Genomic DNA, 20,148 nt, shown 5'->3' with positions numbered 1-20,148 from the left:
TGGAAATACTAGGCTTGGATCTCCTTCTGGCTCAGTGGTGTAAGAATTGGCTCCTCCCACAAATATTTTTACTCCCTAAATAAAATTAAAATTAGTACTATCATATCAAAAATAGCAGTGTCATAGGAGCATCCCTAAATGCTTGATATTCCAGCCCAAATTTTTCTGCTTTTAAATGCTGCTTGAAGAAAAAAAAAAACGTTAATCTTTTATATAAATTTATATACATAAATAGTACATAAAAACTACTTTCTAAATTAATTATAGGCAGTGTTCTCAACAAAACCAGTTTTTATGGTGCTTTTCCTTACCATCCTTTATCCTGGGTGATATTCTTGGCTGAAATTCCCAAAGAATGTCACAATTTAGTTGTATTTACCTTTGTCATTCCCAAACTTCCCTCTGAAAGAGTCTGGCTGGGATGCCAGATCCTGTGCAGGTTTGTCCTGCTGGCTCTGCCCAACACCTGAGCACCTCCAACAGGAAACTCGTCCTTTCCTCACAGGTGGCATCCCAAAAATGGGATGAGGAGAAACAAACTGGGTAATGTTGCACCACAGCACTTTCCTACTAGAAATGAGAATTCTTGGCTGTTAGAGCTAGAGAAGGAATTAAAGAATGCAGATTTATTAATCCCAGTTGTTCAAATTCCAGCTCACATAACAGCTCTTTTCCCATGAGCAAAGTTTTTATGCTAAAATTCCTCTTTTGGAATATTTTGCTATTACTTAGTTGCTCATGCTGAGCAATTGATTTTTTTTTCTTGGCTCTAATCAGATGTTATTGCTTTCTCTTAATTTACTTTTATAGCTGTTTAATGAAGGCTGCTCCTAAATGGTAGAAAAGAATCCAGAGGATTTAGGGAGCTAGGAAAGCTCTTGGAATGTGATTTGTGGTGCATTTCAGGTAGGAGGGAGCAACTCTTGCTCTCCATCCTCCACCAGCCTGCCCAGCTCTGCAGATGAGATCATTTAGTCAGTTAAAAGTCATCCCAAAGCAAAAACAGCTTCCAGATGTTTCTCTAATTTTGCAGGACACTGAACTGTGAACAGTCGTTAAACTTTATCCCTTTTGCTTCCTGAGCTTTCCGAGACAGAAACAGATAAAAGAATGGGGGAAAAAAACCCCCAAACCCCTGCCAAGGGATAATTGTGCAAAGGAAAACTCTGGAGTAAATGTGTTTATTGTGGGTATGGAAAAGAGAAAAGGAGCAAGGGGCAAGGCTTGGAAGCTCAGTGGCTGTCCTGGAGAATGGGATCAATCCCACATCTTGGTGGTGTGGGGAAAGTCAAGTGCTGGAAACCTCCCTGCAGAGAGGGATTTGTTTGACAGTTATCACCTCCCTAAAACTGGCTCTGATGGAGACTGAGAGCTTGAGATCTGTCAGGAAAAAGGGGTTTGCTGTTAAAATTAATCTTTACTTGCTGAAGATGAGCTCCTGACTCGTCATCCTCCCTAACCCTGCATAGCTACAGTGAGAATCAAGGATATTTTCTCCTAAAATCCAGGACTGTGAATTAAATCCTCCATAAAATTTTGATAAAGATCTTGCAGCTTCAACTTTAGAGAGCATGTACTTATTAAAACTGCTCCGACTCGGTGTTTAGTACAATATTGACACCCAGTAATTAGTTCATCCATGATATCCCTCAGTTCTTCTCTGCCAATTAGTGCTGCAGTTTTCACTTTCCCCTGGCATAGAAATAAACAGAGAAGGTACCATTAGATTTCATTCTATTACCTTTCTTTTTCTTTTTATGGTGGTTTCCCCATTTCTTTTTCATCCATTTAATGTGGGAGATGTGGAAATTTGCCAATTGCCCCGACATCCACCCTGCAACACCTCTTTTTTCTGGGGAGGAACAATTCAGCTCTGATCTCCCCAGACGATGCTGTCCATAAATTAACTCAGGCTCAGTCTGAGGGACTTGATCTTGCTGCTTTCATTTCTCACGTGACACTTGAACAGAAAACCAAGTGGATTTTAAGCAGCTCTAATTTGTATTTCCCAGTTAAGAACCAGTAAGATCAGTTGACGTGGTTGCAGCATTATTTGGAACAGACCCAATACAGCCTTTTCCTATTTTTTCCCTGTAAATGGTGTCATTTTGCATTAATATCATCTCTGGTCTTGTGGAAGCAGCTCCTGTGTTTTTTTGTTGGTTCTCTGGATTAGACTGGCTGTTATGAATTTGACAACAGTTATCAAATCTCCCCTGCAGCAGATTGACTGTCAAGGATATGATGGTCAAATGTTTCACATATTGCAATCAAACCATTTGTGTTTGGTTTGAAGAATTCCAAAAGAAAGCTGTCAGCTAAGAAATGAAGTTGGAGTAGCCTGAAGCTTTTGGAGCATGTTGATCCAATTATGATGATCCACTCATATCCTTCAGCTTTTTTTTTTCAAAATCAATTTTCATTTTAGCTCAGGGGACGAGGGTTTTTTTTGGTAATGCAGAGAAACATCTGTAAGGGTATTTCAGATGTGTTGTTTCAGGAAATTTCTTTTTTTGTGTGCAAGAGACCATTGAACTCCACGTTGATTTTGCAAGTGGCTTTTGTCTCCAGTGCACACACATTTCTCTTATACATTGCACATGCATGTACATACAATGCAGTGTGCACTAACCTGAATGGGAATTTTAAACGAGTTTACATGGGTTTAATCTGGCTGCTTGAACCTGAGGAGGAAAAACTACAGCAAAACCCTGAGGGCTTAAACTGCCAGCACGTAGGGATGGATGTACAGAAACCTAAACCGTGAGCATTGTGGAAGAGATTCCCAGCTGGTGTTTACCAGGAAAGCTGTTTGTCACCTGCAGGGCTCTGTCCTGGACAGACACTGCTGCCCTGACATGTTGACACAACAAGTCAGTGGTCAGCTCTCTCCTTCCACTCCTTCAGCTGAAAAATACCAGCTGAAACCACTCAGGGTTTGTTATTCTGTGCCAGCTGTTGTTGCTGGTGAGTTGATCCCTGTCCCTCGTGGGTGTGACAAGGGTGAGGACAAAGCCATGCCCAGCCACGCTGTCCCCTGCCACAAGAGGAACATCAGAGCTGATCCAAGGTTGCTGTGCTGTCCTGCTCCCAGATCAAGTGTTGACAGTGTTCTTTTCACCTTCCACGGCGAGTATTTAACAAATTAAATAAGGAGATATCCCCTGGTTATAAGAACTAATCTGGGTGGTATCACCAGGGTGATGGACTCTGTCTTTGGGGTGATGGCCTCCAGTGTCCAACAGGGAGGCACAAATTCCCTGATGCTGGGAGTGGAGAGAGACCCAAACCAGGACCTCATCCCTTTGGTCAGCACTCCTGGTAGATCCAGTTCTGCTGGAGATCCCTACAGCCATAAACACCCATCATTCCCACAGCCTGCTTCTCCTCTTGGGCAGGAGCTCTACAAATTCCTCCAACTGGCCATTAATTCACAATCCATACGCCCTCCAAGCTGTGAGCCTGATCACCTTTCAGAGCCCCAGAAATGCTGTTCAGAAACCTCCTCTATAAAATCTCCCCAACTTTACCCTTTTTTTGCTCTTGGGTTAGTCCTCCAAATCTGAAACTTGACCTTTTCCTCATGGTTCATCTCCAAGCTTTATTTAAGAATGACTCTGCTAGGAGAACACGCTACCCTGAGATAAGGAGGGGCAACCTGGCTATGCCAGCAAGAAATAATTATAATTTTACCAATTATGTTCTAAGAGAGAAAAACTGTCATAATTTTAATCAAAACCTGGAAGAACCAAAGGTTTTTGGATGGGAGCAGGTGCCCAACCACCACAAGCATGCCGTGGTCAGCAAGATCCATACAAATAAACTCCTGCAAATCGTAGATATGGCAGCTCTTGGGGCACCTGATTCCTTGAGTCATCTGACTGTGGTGGCAGAAAGTCTGTCTGTCACTGTTTGTCACCAAAGCCAAGGGACATCCTGCTCGTTCACTCAGCACAGTGAGCTTGGGACATGTTGTGTTGGCTCTTTTGTCTCGAGAGCTGCTGAGAGTCACCAAGAACTCTTCATTGTTGTCAGGTTTGTGGAGGGGGTTAAGATCCTAAATGAGATGTTTGCAGAGAAGTTAATCTTCTTGACTTTTGTGCCATCATACCTAGAGCTGAAGGGCAAATTTAACCACACTTTCAAGCAGTGTATGTTGTTAAATTTAGATATTATTATCCATTGGATGGCTGATACTTTCCGCGGTATAAAATAAGTCAAGGCATAATTGATGGTACTTAAATATCTTTGCACCTTGCAACACTGGATTTGAGAAATTATTTTGGCAAGTGTTGGTTTTCAGCAGAAATCAGGTTTATTTTCTTTTAGTTCTGAAGCCCTGGAATTTCTCAAGGAAACGAAGAGTTTATTTGATATATCCCAAAAATCCATGAACGGACTCCAAATGCTGACTTTACCAGAACAGAGCTGATTTGCACCAGTTGAAACTTTCAGCCCTTTCTCTCTCAAAATTTGCAGTAAAGGCAGAGCCCAATTCCCTGATGATCTTACAGGGAACAGGATCAGCTCCATGAAGTTACCTGGAAAGGAACAGACCCACAGGTACTGAACACCTTGCCAAGCATTTTTATGAACTGATGATGGAGAACCACACAAAGATCAGAGATCACCTTTCAAACCTTTTGGCCTAAATGTACTTTATCTTGGATTTAGTGTGTATCCATCAAACTTTGAAGTTAAAAAATGAACCAACTGGGGGTTTTTTTGAGTCCTTTCACACTGTACAGTAGCACTGCTGTTTGAAAGAATGATTCCAAAATCATTCAAGGTTTTATTTAACTGTAAATATTTATTTTCCATCAAAGGAAGGGATTCCCAGAGGTGACCAAGGCATCCAGCTGGCGGCTTTTCAGCAGTATATTAATTTTTTGTACACCCTTTTCCAAGCTGTGCAGTCAGCAGGAGTCAGGAGCTGTTGCAGACAAGGTCTCCTGCAAAAGGCACATTTCTCATGGATAAACACGATGGGGTATTTCTGCTCTAGAAAGGATTTATCCTGGTTTTCTTCTCCCCCAGACCAAAGGTTTGGGTTCAGTATAAGGCAAAGCAAAACATTTGTTTCCAGTAAAAGCAAAGCATTTTGTAGGCCCCTGAATATTTCATTGGAGAATCTTTACCTAATGAAGGTAAATTTTCCAAATAGTTTATTTTTACAGTAGGATAGGGATGGAAGCTGGAGTTTGGGGCTCCTCCAGGAGAAACTAAACCTCCGTGCTGGCAAACATGAGAACAGCACTGCACAGATGTTCCAGACAAGGGTGGACCTGCACAAACACAGGGAAAAACCCAGTCTCTCTAGATACTGAACTGTACAAGGAGCAAAGCACACAAAATTCATACAGCTCGTGAGACTGAAATAAGGAAAGTGCCAGTCAAAGCCTCCAGCTGCTGATATGGAGTGTCCCAGAATCCCAGGATTTGGACAAAAACCTGTGTCAGCAGTCAGTGACTCACTAGCAGAATGGGGTGATTAATTATTTTTCTGTATGACCACCCGTGGATGCTTTAGCTGTGGCCAGGGATGGATCTGTGTTAGTGCTTCCTGACAGCAAGCTCCAGTCCAGGATGAAAGACTGGGCTGTAATTAGCATTGTTCAAGAAAATACCAAGCGAAATTTTAATTGCCTACGCGTGGTAAATTTGACCCACGTCAAATCACTCTGAGGCCATGCCAAGGAAGGAAAATTTCACAGCTGGATTTAAAGAAGAATCCAGTTTTTCTTCCTACATGTGTAGGGTTATTTGGATAAATGGAGAAAATAAGTTTCTTGAAACCATTGGCATCCCAACACTGAACTGGGAGAGGTAGAAAAGGTCAGAGCTTGACTGGACCAGGGGCTCAGCAACCTGCTCTGGCTGTGAGCAGCAGCTGGGCCTGGGTGGCATCTGGGGGTCCAGAGGGTCCTTTGGAGACACAAAACGCTGATGGTTTGCTGATGGATGAGCAGAGAAGGGCATGTTGGAGTTGTATCACAGAGGGGAAAATAATCTGGTACTTCAGCATAGCCTGGAGGCGTAAACACAGAGAGATTTGCAAGGGGGTGTAAAGAGAGTATTGCTTAAAAACAGGCTGAAGAATGAAAAGGCAAAGGGTGTGGTGGAATTTCCCACAATGTTTAATCAGCCTGGGGAAGAAAGATGAATAATTCCCTTCAAACCCATTGAATACCAGAATAGGTGGCTACACAGGACTGGACAGATCAGGAGAGAAGCAAGAGGAGCAGAAAAACCATGTGAGGTTCAGGCAAACCCACCTGACCCCCTCTGGCTGAAGCTCAGCCCCAGGATGTGTTTTTGCACCATGGCCCTGAGGATCCCCACAAATGTTTTGGGGCTGTTCATTGGTGTTCTCTCCTTCAAGGGAGGAGGGAGGTCCTTGACCCTTCATGTTTCCTGCTGAAGCATAAACCCCTTATCAAAACCACACAGAAACATTGTACAACTTTCAGAGCTGTGTTTGGCTGCTTAAATTTCCAACCTGAGCAAAAGGAGTAATGTCATTTATTTATCTATCTATCTATCTATCTATCTATCTATCTATCTATCTATCTATCTATCTATCTATCTATCTATCTATCTATCTATCTATTTATTTATTTATCTGTTTATTTATTTATTTATTCCTGTGCTCAGGGGCAAATACATAAAGATGGAGCATTTCCCACTGGAGGCTTTTGACTCCAAGTTTAGAGGAGTCATTAGTCAGGTCACACAGGCCAAGTCTGGTGGAATTTGGCAGAGCTGCTTAAACTTTAACGAGGGTGAAGGGAAGAACCTTTACCTCAGCTGTGCTGATGGTCACAACACAATGATAATTCATCAGGAGTTTAGTGCTCAGCTTCCTATTGAAACACCCCAGTCAGTCAGGCAGGATCAATCCCTACAAATCTGCCAGGAGAGATACAGCTTGGATCAAACAATAACAATTTTACTCAGGCTGCACAGACACAGTTTGGCTCTGATGTGTTTTCCCGGGTGAATTACAAAAGCAGGATTTGGAGATTCTTCCGTCTTGGGAATTAAATGCTCAGAACTAGTGGCTGTCAGCTTGAAGAATGGTAGATCTGCATCTCTCCACAACTGTCTTAACTTCCTTGGAATGGAGCCCAGCTATTAGCAGGGGGTAAATAAGACAAAAATTGACAACAATGTGCGTTATAGGGTGAAGTGTGGAAGGCTGAGGTTTAGATGTGAATGGTTAATGGATTTCTTAGAACTGTGGTGTTTGATCTGAAGCTTACCATATTTTTCAAGCAGGTTCACCTCAGTTGATCTCTGAAAACTTAAAAAAAAAAAGCATATTTTATTCAATTTGAAACATTGCAAAAATACAGAGTAGTGTTTATTAACATGGTGTGATTTTGGAGCTTGTGCAAAACTATTCTATGATGGTTAAAAATATGTTTTCAATGTGCATTATTATAAGTTTGTGTTGGACAGATTCAGTTTGGCTGCTGGTGCAGACTACTACAGTGAAATGAATTCTGCTTGGTGAATTAGGGGTTAAATATCTGTTATTTCCAAGTGCGTGTGTGTTATTTCCAAATTCTTTTTGTTTTTACAACATACAGTGGGTACAAGGTTGTGAGATCAGACTGGGAGTGATTCTGCATTTTCAGAGAAGTGGTTTTTGCTTTGTTTTTTCTGCTGCCTTAAGTGTTTGGACTGTAAGAATGTTTTTTCTCTTCTGTGGCATGAGCTGTGCTTTTTTTTCCTACAGCACCTTTACTAGGGATAAGAAGGCCCAAGAAAAAGTGATGATTTTATCTCAGATCCAGTGAATGAACAGCACAGCTAAAATAGAGCAGACTTGTAAAAGACCCCATTTCAACAAGTTTCTAAAGAGCACAAATACAAATACCTCAACACAAGCTGCAAGCAGCAAAGACAAACCTAAATACACATTAAAGCTCAGTTCAGCCAGGTACCTCAGCCTGAGGTCACTGAGATGTGCTGTAGCCCTCCTGAACCCACAGGTTTATTCACATCCAGGCACATTTATGGCTGTTAAAACTCTTTGTCCTGGCGAGCAAAGCCAAGCCTTTATTTCCTTCTCTTTATTTCCCTGCTGAAGCAAATTTTTCTGCCTCTCCCTGGACTTCCTTCCTTGGGAAAACACACTCAGTGGTGTTTTCCTGTAGGTTCTGGGTGTGTTTGTGGAGTCCCAGTGGGTTCCCCCAGCCTTGCCCGGGGTGGTGCTGCCTGAGCCTCTCTCCCAGCAGCTTTTGAGGCTTTGGGAAGAGCTCGGCTGCCCTGGCCCCAGCCTCGGTTCCTTCCCACTGACAGCACCAAGTTCCACTCTGGAGCCTGAGGTTTCTGCTCAGGTAAATCTGCAGACAGCGGTGATGAATTTGGGCACACAGATTCTACAATGTGTGCATATAATGCCTTCAAAAATTGACTTTGCTCAGTTGGGAAACATCAGCCCCCTGCCCTGTCCTGCTTTCAGTACCTGTTGTTATGTCTCAGTAATTTCATTTTATACCTGGAAACCTCTGTGTTTTATTTATGCAAACAATTCTTGATTTTCTATTTTCTTGGAGGAATTTTTAAGCTTTGTGTTCCCATGATTGCAGGAGTGTATGATGGCACTGGAAAGGAAATTACTGCCACGTATGCATGGCTGATGGAGACCATTCAGGGGCCGTGATGTGCAATGAGAAACTCCCAAAAACTTGGTCAAGGCATGAATTTAGAAACAAACATAAACCTGGGCTTGGAAATGAGCAGCTGGGTTGCTCCATTTGGTGAGATCACACAGTCAGCAGGAGTTGGGCTGACTTGGAGTGACTTTGGGTCTTGTTTTTAGCAAAATATCACCCACTTGGGCCTAAGACCCTGTACCAGTATAAACCAATAGCTTAGAGTCAGTGGTTTCACTATTATTAGGTCACTGGGTAGAGGAAAATTCTAAATGGAAATAATTTGGAATACACCAGCAAGTCCCAGGAAAGCGGGAGAGCAGAAAGGTCTGGAGCAGCTTCTCCAGGATTCCTGTAAATGAGGAGTTCCCAGCTCCCATTGATCATTCCTCTCTGCACCGTGTGTATAAAATAGCAATTTGAGGTTTCAGGAGTGTCATGTCTGCATGATGAGTCCATCAATTTTCTTGGGCTGCAGGTTTCCCTTCAGTGGCTGGGAAGTAAATTATGAGAAGCTGAAGGAGAAAGCCGTAAATTATTGGGCTCTGCCAACTTCAATATCCGCAGCCTGACGGAGCCTTGATTTGACAACAATCTGCTTGTCAGTCTCTCTTGCAAAATATTAACACACTCAATTATCAGATGTGTTATCCAACTGTTAAATCTCATGGCTAGAGCAGTCCAAAGTCCAGGGTCAGGCTCCGCTTCTGCTCCTGAGGCAAAGCATCTGCTCGGGCTTGGGAGCTGCTCCTGCTTGGCCCCAAGAGCAGCATTTCTTTAGGGTCAGTTGTGTTTCTTTAGGGAATTCGTGCTCTTTCTGTGAGAAAACTGGAAAGAGAGGCACAAGTGTTGTTGCTTGGTTGCCCTGGGTGCAGTTGGAGTTTCTGGGGAGTGGGAACAGTGCTCCCCAAATCAGCCTCTTTGAAGAGGCAGAAAACAAATTCTATGCTTTTAAAAAACCCCAAGTTTTGGAGGAAGCACCAGGTTACCTTCATGTAAGAGCATTTTACTCAATCAAGTGTATTCTAATCACCAGCAAAAAAAAAAAAAACTCTCATCTTTCTCTGAAAGACCCTTTGGGAAAACCATCCCAGTTCAGGAGGATTTTATCCATCCTCCTGTACTTTTCCCTGGCTATGGTGATGAACATTAGTCTGTCTCCTCATGCTGTAAATTATGATGGGCCACTGTAGATGAGGGGTTTGTGCTAAGCATTAAAAACAGTCACCTGGAAACAAATGAAAGCATGAGTAATAACCACATGCAAATTTCTCCCCCATTTATAACTTGCTACTAAATGCTGACATTTGGAGAGAGGGAATGCAGTACAGGAGGAGGATGTTGGGTGTTGCAATTACAGTCCCAATCCATTCTCAAAAGATTAAAGTTTTACACAGTGGTTGTTCTCGGGAAATTTGCTGAATCCTAATATTTAAGATGAAAGCATAATGAAGGATGATTTTTTTTTTTTTTTTATAAGAATTGTCTGATAGGCTTGATTTGCCAGTTCCCACTGAAGCAAAACTTTCCTCTGACTTCAATTATCAGTAAATTGTGTTGACCTCAATAAGGGTTTTTGCAGAACTGGACCCGTAGCATGAATAGGCTGTTCTGTGCAGAAAAGTGACTGCATGAAAATGGCATCTTCTTACTCATCAGTTCTGCCTCCCGAGGGCACACGAGCTGCTGTCTCTGGCTTTAATGACACAAATGAGGTTTTGCTGCTCTTTCCTCCTGTCAGACCTCCAGAGCTGGTGGAACTGGGCTGGGAGTTGGTGCGAGAGTGGCAGGATTTGGGTGTGGGAACAGCTCTGTCCCCTTGGTCCTCCACACCCAGAGGGGTGTGAGCCCCCAGGCTGCACCCCAAAAAGGTGTGACCAAACCCAAACCCCCTGTCTGCACAGGACAATGAATCCACCATCATTTTCCCACTGGGCCACTCCAGACCAGGAGCTTTAAACGCTCTCTGTTTGACATCCTCCTGATTTATTGCATTTGTAAAGGTGACCTTAAATATTTTAATGGTAATAATTCTTTCAAGGGCTTAAATCAGTAAATGTGCTGTGTTCATATTTTGGCATTATATACTGTAGGCAATTTAATCCATATAAGCAGTTTCAGTGATATTAACACTGTAGGCAAACTGATACTAAAGTTTAAATGTCAGAGAGAGTTTCCATATTACATCTAGTGCAAACAAAGCATTTTTTCTCCAAGTACTGAGGCATAAAATACCAGGAGATAGTAAAGACAGAGAGTGCCAATGAGTCTGAAATAAATAGGAGGGGAAATTTATAGTATCTTCAAATATGTGCCCTACCCAAGGACTGCTGCAGCTGCACAGATCTATAAAATTAGAGATAAGAGAGAAACCTTGTAGCACTTCACAATAAATGCAGCTCCACCAGAGTATCTATCAGGATTTCTGTAACTCCTTGGAGATTTACTATTTCACCTTGGATTTATTTCCCACTGTGCATGGCATGGATGGCATTTCCCATTTCCTCCACTGCCCCACTCGTTGTGCAGTGGCAGGTCCCAGCTGTAACCACTGGGCAGGGATGTGGCACCAGGAGCCCACCCCTTGCAGGAGGGTGCAAACAGATTTGGGCTGGGATCACCCCGCCAATATTTACCCCATTGGGATCAGGCTGATTTCCATCCTGTGGCCCCCAAGCTCTGGGTTCCTTCTCACACCCAATGGGCAGCCAAGACTTTACCTTAGTGGGGACAAAAAGCAAGGATTGGGTGAAAAGAGGTGCCTTCCATGGTTCCCAGCTGGTGGTGAGGTGCTGGGTGCTGCCCATGTGGGGATAAATGATGCCTGTGGCTCTCCAGAGCCACTGGCCCTGGGAAGGTGCATCTGAGCCAGCCAAGCACGGCTCATAAAACCTGTGACAAATGGTCAAAAGGTTTATTGGCCATGTACTGCTGTGCATGACCCCATAAAGCAGCAAGGATGTGTGGAAACACGGGCTGTTTGTTAGGGGTGTTTGCTTGTTAAATAACCTGACCTGCTCTGAAATCTCCTCTGGCATCACTGGGCTGAGAAAGGGGGGAAACTCAGGAAAAATAAGTAAAGCCAGCCATGAGTGATGTGTAGGAAGTCACAGGAGGAGGAAGCACAAGTGCTGTCACGGAGGATGAGAGTGGAAGGGAATAACCACCCAGAAATAACATTTATGAGCTAATCATGCTCTTTTCTTCCAAAGGATTCTTATCCTTGATTCAGTCCCTCTGAAGGTCTGGCACAGTTTTGGTGACCATGACTCCTGGGAATGTTCATCACTCTCACTTAGGTGGCAGGACTGTGGCACTGGGCTTGGCAGTGCCTCTTTATCTCAAGGAATTTTGAAGGTGCTTCAGACAACTTTAGGAAATTGGATATAAGGGAGAAAATCCTGCTCCTGTTGGGATGGTGGAAAAGGTCCTCAGCCTCCATCCTTCCCTTTCAAGCTGAGCCCTGCCAGACCTTGATGAGATGTCCCAGACCACAAACAAAAAGATCTCCAGACCCCATGGGAGGGAGGCACAGCCGGTGCCATCAGAAGTTTCTTTCACTATTCAGAAAACTCAAACACAAATAACACCTTCCCAGCTGTGCCATGGCAGCAAGGTGAACTTTGAGTGCTCCAGGCTGCAGGATTCCTCTGGAACAGCACTTCTTCCATCAGGAGCCCCTGGCAGCATGGTGTGACCAGCACCTTTTCTGGCCACAGCTCCTGGGGGACAAGTGACCCAACGCACAATTTGCAAACTCCAGAACCTGTCAAAGTGAGGAAAAAATGAATGTGCTCAAGGTCTCATTGCAAATCTGCTGAAACAGAGCCAAGATCTTTAATTCATATTCACATCCCTAATCAATATTTCAAGAAAATCAAAGTGTAAAGCTCAACCTGTAGAATGGTGGCTCTGCCTTCATCCTGATTGCACTTAATTTCATCAGGGTCACACTGAAGAGCTCAGGCTTGTTTAATTCTAAACTCCATGACAGTCAGAGGAACACAATTTTAGTTGTGGCTCTGTAAGATTTTTTTATTCAAAAGCAATTAAATGGCTTTCTTTGGCCTCCTTAAATTGACAACCTGTAAATGAGGGTTCTTTGTCCATAGGAAATGATACCACCATATTTAAAACATATATAGAATGACTTGTAATAACTGCTACTACCTCAATGGATGATAAGCCAATAAATTAAAGTAACAGCACATAAAATGATGAATTCTGGTAGACTTAAGGTGATATAAAATAATTGGAGGCTTCACTGCTATTTCCATTTTTAATGGGGTTCTGTGGCAGTACACTCTGGCAGCGGGGCTGGGAAGGTAAATTAATCTTTATGCATCACCATCCAGCAGTGTAAACACGGCCAAACTTAATTAGGACATAATAGATTGTTAAGTGTCTGCCCCTCAGAGGTGAGATTGCTCTGGCCAGTGATTACAGACTCTCAGGCAAGGTCTTCTTTAAAGGACTGGTAGCAGCTCTTCCCTGCCTCTGACAACAACCCCATGGAAAAGCCCTGCCAGACAGGCAGCTTCCCATGGTCCTGGGGCCAAGCACAAACCTGCAGTGAAATATTAATGCAATGTGGCCTGAGGGTGTACTGCTTTGGCAGGAAAAACTCTTGGTTCACTGCAAAAATACCAACAGGAGTCATTGAAATCTCCACCCACCAGGATGGAAGTGCTGGGCCTTCCCAGCCCTTCTTCCACAGCCATGGGCATCCCATCCTGCTGGGCTGGACAGCCACGGGGAGGGGAGCTGGGCTGAATGGGTGTGTGGAAACAGCAAAAGTCTTACTTGGCACACTGTCTGTTAGACATTATTGCACATTAAGTAGAGACATGCAATGCAGTCTGTTTTTCACTTCTATTTCTGATATTGGCTTTTGTCATTAATCCATAATTCCTGCTGATTTCCTGAGCCCGTTGTGCTGTGACCTCCCTTTCCATGGCAGCAGTATGTATTTATATTTTATATATCAGTACTTATTTATACTTTACTACACACGCTCTTGCTTCTTAAATGGACTGAGTTCACTAATTGAACACGAGGTGATCATTTCTGGTTTAAAAGTAGCTGCAAAATGTAGTTGAGAAATCTCAAAGCTTTTTGTGAGAAATACTGGCAGACGAAATCTGAAAAGAAAGTACATTTTATTGGACAGCTTCAGTCTGGATTCAATGTCTGCCCAGTGTGGACAGCAGAAAATTCGGGCAGGAAAACATATTGTAGTCTCAGGGGAATTTTAGCTGTGTCTGCTTTAGAACTGGTTCTGTAGGATGGGTTTGGTGTGTCAAGGTCACGCTGCACAGTGGCACAGAGTGGCCAGATGTGAAGATCTTTTTCACACTCTCAAACACCAAAAGGTGTCTTAATAGCTGCAAATCAAACTGCAGCATCACCTTGAATGCCTTGATTACTCCAAGGCTCCTTTTGGAGTTCAGCACTCTTGATTTTATTTCCTGATAATTGTGTTAAGAGTTTTCTGCTGCTCAATTGCCTCAGGAATTAGGAGATGGTTTTGAGAGAAGGGGAAGGACTCCCCTGCTATCACAACTCTCCAGGGCAGAAAACATTTCTCATTATGGAAATTATCATAGATATTGTATGAAAAGGGGAAAAAACCAATTTCAGAGCAGTAGGAAAGGTCTACTGCAGACCACCACACAGGACTCATCTTGTTGATCAGGAAAAAAACAGTAGAGAAGAAGACAAAAACTTTGAGTTCCCAGCTTTATTTGATTGCTACCATCCTTGCAGAGGGGTTTTATGTACTTTAATTTTTATTTTAAGTCTTTAATTCACTTTTTAATTCCCTCTTTGCTAATTTAATATGTTTTGCTCTTTGTTTGCACCACCTAAAACTAAACCAGCTTAATCCATGTATATCTCAGAATCAGACTCCACCCCTGCATTTGCTTTTGCATTTCCACTCTTTGGTAATAGCTTTTACAAGCAGACCAGTTTAAATTCTTAATTTTGTCTAATTCCTCTAAATGCACAAAGATTCTTCAGCTGGAAAGGAAAGAGAGCAGCTCAGAATGATCCATATGTTGAAGTACTGTATTTTCATCGTTTAAATGATAAACTTCCCATCAAATACCCACAAATGTACATTCATGACTCCCATCCAATGATCCATTGGCCAGAGGCACATACATTGTTTTAATTTATTTTGGAGTAAAGGTGCTTTCCTGCCGAGTTCGGATAAGCTTGCAGTGCTCCAAACAGATGTTCAATAAAAGAGACTTTACTGAATATGACAGAGAAACTCAGGGAAAGAGGATGGAGGAAGGAAAATTACAGGATGTATGGATTCCTGGATTCCTGGCTCATCAAACAAGAGGGCACGCTTTTAATGGAGGAGAAGCAATTTTATGGATGGAGCAGCAATGAAACAGAAGGACCGGGGATGTGCTGGGAGAAGGTGACACCAGTGTGTTGCTTGTGGTGGAATTCACCTTGGCAAACCCACTGCAAGAGCACACCAAGCCTCCCCATCCTCTGATGGGTTCAGCTCCTCCCATCATGGGAAAAACACCTGCAAAAATTCAGTTGCAGGATCTGGGAGAATTTCAGGTTCTGGAGGTGGGCATGTGAGTGTTCCTTCCCACCGTGTGAAACTCCCAGTTCTGCTCTCAGAAGGGAAAACTGATCCTTAAACCACCCAAGCCTTACATCTATTCAGGCCTTCCCTCTCTGGAGGAAGGTGCTCTTCGAGGAGGAGCTGAGGAGCACAAAGCCAGCCTGATTCATCTGGAGATCAAAGAGGGAATGCTGCCTTTGAGATAAAGGTGGCTCTGCTTTGAAAGGTTCCTCCTTTGTTCGGGGATGTCCACCCACCAGGAGAAGAGCACCTCCCCTGCCTGCTCCCAGGGAGCTTCACCCCCAATTTTTGGATGTCTCCATCCAAGAGAGAGTTCATGGGAGTTCACCTTGGCCAGCCCTGCCCTGCCTTGGAGCCCAGCAGGGATGGGTCTCCATCTTGGGACACAGAATTGACTCCACAATGCAATTTTTAAGCCTGGAAAATTTTAACACCACACCTGAAACTTTCTTATTCACCAGATGTGAGTCCCAATGTCGATTTGCCAAGGAAGGGGAATTGACATTTTCCACCCAGCAATCTGCTATGCTTGTCCAGGGGCAGTTCATAACCAGCTTTCCTCATTCTACCTTCCACATGGATGTGTCAATGTAGGGAAAACTGGAAGTATTTAAATATTTTTGTGGGTATTTTGGTAAAATCTGATGGTATAGAAGGTGGAACAGCTTCTGCAGGTGCAGCTCTTGCATCAGTGCTCTCCATCCAGATTATCTGGTACTTTCAAAATCAGCCCTAATAGTGGAATATTCCTAATAGTGGAAATGCCTTGGAATGTGGTGTAGGGCAAACAACAAGTGACCTGATCTGGCTGCTGAGGCTTCCTCTTGGTGTGATGGAATGGAGAGAAAAGGTAAGAAGGGGATTGTGGAAAAGGGACCTTTATAATTGAATTCCATAAACTTCCATCCAGGAGATTCTCAGCTTGGCTTAACTCTCCTGCATTCACTTCTTTAGAAGGAACTTCCTTTCTACAAACTACAGAATGTGTATTTTCATGTAGGCATGAGCTAATAAAAGAAAAGTGAGTAGGATATATGGGGAAAGAGAGCAAAAATGAATGGCAAAAGAGGATCTGAAGGAAATAAAAGGTCTAAGTGGTAACTGGCATCAGACCTAACAACTTATTTTTTTTAAGAAGCTGCTGAGATGCTGACCTGAATGTTTACCATGGTCTTCCTGGGCAGAACGTGCTGGTTACCAGCAAGCTGAGATGAGAAATTACCTCAGCTGTGGGTCTGTGATGGTCTTCCCCAAAATACACATTGAGATTTGTGAATTTGCAACGGGGAAGCAACACTCTCCCTTTGATATTAAATTGTTGTATAATTTATCATTAAAGCCACCAGCCATTCAGAACCAAGAGTCAATAAGCAGGAGTTTGCAACGTGAAGTAGGATCCTGTGTAGGCTTTGTGAGCCATTACTACGTGTGAGTACCTACAACCAGGAGCACCAAGGCTCCACTGCTGCTGCTGAATTCACACGTGATGCTGAAGTTTCAAAACACTGAAGCCTGGGCGATATTTTTCACAAGATGGATTGGCATTTTTTAATAATTCCCAGATCCCAAACACATAATAAATGAGCCCTTGATGAGAAAGGTCTGATTACAAATAACCTGCAGAGAGATGAAAGTTTGTTTTTAATATCTGCCTTTGACTTTCAAGAGGCTTCAAAAGAAGGCAAAGACTAGAAAACAGTTTGATTTAATACTGTTAGATGTGTGAAATAAAATGCTGGACAATAAGAGATGTAAAACTAGCAACAAGTGCAAATGACTTAAATCAAATTAAAGAGCTAATTGAAAATAATGGAATTAAACCCTTTTTTGGTTGTTTTTATTCATCTGGTTTTCAGCACTGTTTGCCACAGCATTTTTTTTTTTTTTTTTTTTTATCTTCTTTACTTTGAAGAACAAACTTTCTCTGCCATGAAAGACAATGATTTTAATCAGGCTCTGAAATGTCATTCTCTGGGGATGTGGCTGTTAAATGCCAGCGAGGAAGAGAAGCTCCATCAACACAAACCAGCGGGGCAGCCACGGAGTGGAACAGCCTGGGTGTGGGGGGCTCTGATCCAACATCCTGATACTGAGACCCTTCAGCTCCCCCCTCAGTGACCCTCCCCAACACCACCTCGCTTTCATTCTCTCTGTATCTAAAGGAGCTCTTTTTTTGTAACACAGACACTGACAGCTTCAGCTGAGCATATCTCAGACTCCAGTGAGGAACCACGAGGTGTCTGCTGGTAAATCTCTGTTTTCAGAGCAGATCACCCAGTGTGGAGTGAGCTTTTCTTGGTTTTGTTTAAGCAGCTGAAGGGAAATGGGGCTCACCTGAGGGTATTTGGGTGGTTTTGGGCTCATTAAAGCAAAGAGGGAGCCCTGTGCAGTGGGGTGGGTGCAAACCTGCCCGGGCTGCTCCTGGGAGAGGAGGTGTCCCAGCAGGAACACGACTGTCCCCGGGGCTCCTCGCTGTCCCACTTCTCTCACCCTGCCTTGCAGTGCCAGGCTGGCTTCTCCTTCCTCCCCAAGGCTCCTCCTCATCCTCCAGCTGGGTTTGAGCTGCAGGGCAGGGATGCCTCAGGTGCATTTGCCCAAAGGGCCTGAAGCCTTCAGTGCTTAGAAAAATCCTGCTGGGCAGCACTGAGGGTTTTAAGGGTTTTATCAAACTTGAGTGATGATTCTGTGATTGCAGAGCACATCTGCAGGGGGATGTTACCCACAGACCTGGGATGAGGCTTTGCAGAGCAAAATTAAACCTGCTAAAAGCGTTTTGTACAGAAAATTCCCCCATAAACCCTGTCATCAGGGTTCAGAAAGCTTCTCTCTTTTTTTGACTGCAGGCTCACAGAAATAACTTCCCTGTGGAGTTCAGAGCTGGGCAGCACAGCAGGCTCAGCTGCTCCTTGGCTTTAGAGGTTATTTTTGCTTTACCCCATCCTTCACAGGAGCAAACCACGCTTGGAGAAACCTGCTCTGGTGAAAGGTGTCCCTGCCCATGGCAGGGAACGAGATGATATTTTTATTTTAATTCCTTCCCACCCAACCCACTCTAGGATTCTGTGATTAACTTTTCTGCCTTTCTCATGGGCAGCTTAATTTTAAGTCTTGCAGAAGAACAAGGGGAAAACCAACTGAGACAACGTGAGGACAATTCCCCTGCATGTGGGAATGTGGGGTATTTTAAATGAAATTATTTCCCCTGTGTACTGCTACACTGCCTCTTCATTAGAGGGACAGGAGAAGTGTGTGCTTACTCACTCCTGAGCTCTCATGGTATGCAGGGGTTGCATAGAAAAAAATCATTCCTGGTGCTAAAAACCAACCTGATTCTGCTCCTGGAGTTTGGTGAAATATCCAATCAGTCTCAGTGGGTTTTTCAAGAAAAGGAATAAATAAAATAACAGGAAGGAAAAAAAAAAAAGAAGGGGGGGAAATCAAGAGGAGAGCAAACCCACCAACCCTGGTGTGTTCCCATAATAAAGGGTCTAAAAATGCCCCACTCATTGATGCAAAATTACACTTATTGTTTATCCTCCTTCTACTTCACACAGCTTTATACAATACACACCACGAAAAATACAAGCAAACAACCAACACATTAGTTAAGAGACCTTCCATTTTACTTTGGCAGTTCACGATAATGGAATTTAATTGTGGAAAAAGCTGAATAATTTTAGCTGAATGTCATTTGGTTCATTCAAACTGGGAATCAGGGACATTTTTAACAAAGGTTTTCAAACTTCTTTTGAAATCAGGAAGCTGCTGTGCACAGATAAGGGGAGAGGTTTGAGGATTCTCTATCAGAAATTTCAAGGTTTTTTCCATCTGCTTTTTCACATTAACTGGTAATTATCCAGAAAGGCACATAATAGTGCAGAAATGACAGAAGCTGACAAAGGTTTTCCTAAGATATGTAAATTGTCAGTGATAGGCAAGGTGCAACAGAAAGGCTTTCTACAGCACAATTATTTATGCCAGTTTCATTTGCTTTTAGGTAGCACTGATGGTTCTACCCCACTGCTGCCTTTATCACAGGCACTGCACATTCCCTCACCACCAGCACACAGGGAAGGTGGCAAAAACTGAGCTTGGAGCCTGGTGGTCTCCTCCAATGCCTCTGTTTTCTATAAAATATGTGCACAGGGGGCTGTGTGTGGAGATGTTTCTGAGGTGGGTATAACCTTCCCCTTCCTTCCTCACGCTGCAGAAATAAATTAGGAATGTGATCCTTCCCAGGGGAGCAGCTCCCACGTGGTGGTGGTCTCAGAGCCCACCTTCCTCACAGCAGCTCTTTGAGGGAGGAGGTGTTAGGAGGGACACTCAGCTGTTTGTCTCTGGGGTTCATTAGCTCTCTCTGCTAATTGCCTAATTGCAGCAGACAGATGAACCCCTTAGAGCTGCCTGGACAAAGCCCCTTCCTCCAGCTCTCTCTGGGCAGGGATCTCTTGATGGGGTTGGAGAGGTGGGTGGTGGGACCACCACTCCTTTTGCCTTGGGAAGTTCATTCTGGGAATGGAGAATTGTGGAACTGTTGGAGCTGGAGGGGACCTTTTGAAGGTCATCCAGTCCAAGCCCCCTGAATGAGCAGGGAGGGCTGATTTGGGTACCTTGGGTTACCCTCCTCAAGGGAGGAAAGATCCCCTCTCCCTGAACTGCCCACTCAGCCTCAGGAATTGTTTCCCATGGCATTACAAAGATGCCATCCCCTCACCTGTGCCAGCAGGTCACCAGGCTGGCCTCCAGCTCCTGAACAGGTTTCACAAGGGTATTTTAAGTTTCTGCTGTACAGGCAGGAGCAGTGGGTTTTGATAAATACTCCTTTGCCAAAGGAGAAGTTGGGCCGGGCTCCTGAGTCCTTTTGGGAACTTA

This window comes from Serinus canaria, chromosome 4A (genome assembly GCF_022539315.1).
Source record: "Serinus canaria isolate serCan28SL12 chromosome 4A, serCan2020, whole genome shotgun sequence".
Taxonomy (NCBI): Eukaryota; Metazoa; Chordata; class Aves; order Passeriformes; family Fringillidae; genus Serinus; species Serinus canaria.
This window is presented reverse-complemented; position numbering follows the sequence as displayed.